At 41.2% G+C, this 1057-nt stretch overlaps 1 pseudogene; it reads right to left on the bottom strand.

Moving 5' to 3' along the window:
- Nucleotides 1-3: 3 nt before the first annotated feature.
- LOC102816344 overlaps nucleotides 4-1057 on the bottom strand; it is a 4461-nt pseudogene continuing 3407 nt past the window's right edge.

The raw sequence follows: 1057 nt of genomic DNA, 5'->3' as shown, positions 1-1057 counted from the left end.
TTGGGTAGAACATTTTTTGTGATAAATGCTACACAGTCCTCTCTCTATGTCTGGCAGTTTACGTAGATGATTTTTTATCTGATCAAAAACACTAGATTCTGCGTGGAGAACTTCAGATACAGCATCAAGCCGAGCGTTGATTTCCCTTAACTTAAAGAGTGGCTGGGTCAACCACTTCTTTAACTTCCGCCTCCCAAATGAAGTTTTAGTATGGTCCAGAGCCCAAAGTAAACTTCCATGGGTTTTCATATGTGTCTGGTTCTGTAGGATTTCCAGATTCCTTAATGTTTTTCCATTAATTCTCATAAATTCCATTTCACTTGACAACTGTTTAAAATTCTTGGGCTTGGAGAACATTTTTTCCAGGTTAAATTCCTTGAGGTGTTTTATTATGGCAGACAAACAGCAAATCACGGGCTTCTCCAGGTTTGTGATGCCTGCAAAATTTTGAGCATCTTTGATGTCACCTACATCTTTTGTACAAAAATCTGTAACTGCCTGGAAAGCATGGCTGTATTCAAAATTAATGTTATCCATCCTTTCAACTCGAATTCTGTCATCCCGTACACTAATAGCAGTTACTCGGAGGATGAGGGGCTCCGTTTGCTCTGACAAATGCGATGGCAGTAGCAGCTCCACTGGCTGCAGGCCCAGTATCCGAGTTTCCAGTTCTGAACGGGTAGCAGAGTCTTGGAAACTATCAAACACAACCTCACCGGTGGCAGGCTGTACACCCACAATGCCAATAAAAATGTTTCCCTTTTTTTTTGTCCTTAATCGTTTCTTTATTTTCACAGATACACAGCAGGTAATTGGAAGAAGTATCATTCATTATCTCATCAACATTGATGGCACCATCCAGCTTGATTAGGGGATTCACATCTTCTCCAATAAGAGTAGATTTTGTATAAAGAGCGGTCAATTTCCGGGAAAAGACGGAACTTTTGTTGTCCCCAATGGCTTTTAATGCAGCAGTTTCCGTTTGCTTCACAACTCCCACCTTATATCCTTTTGCCACAAGGCGGCGCACATGAACAAACAGCCTATGAGTAGGTAT

This window comes from Chrysochloris asiatica, unplaced genomic scaffold, assembly GCF_000296735.1.
Source record: "Chrysochloris asiatica unplaced genomic scaffold, ChrAsi1.0 scaffold00592, whole genome shotgun sequence".
NCBI classification, from domain to species: Eukaryota; Metazoa; Chordata; class Mammalia; order Afrosoricida; family Chrysochloridae; genus Chrysochloris; species Chrysochloris asiatica.
The sequence above is the reverse complement of the archived record's forward strand: the minus strand, read 5'-3'. Positions and strand labels throughout refer to the sequence as shown.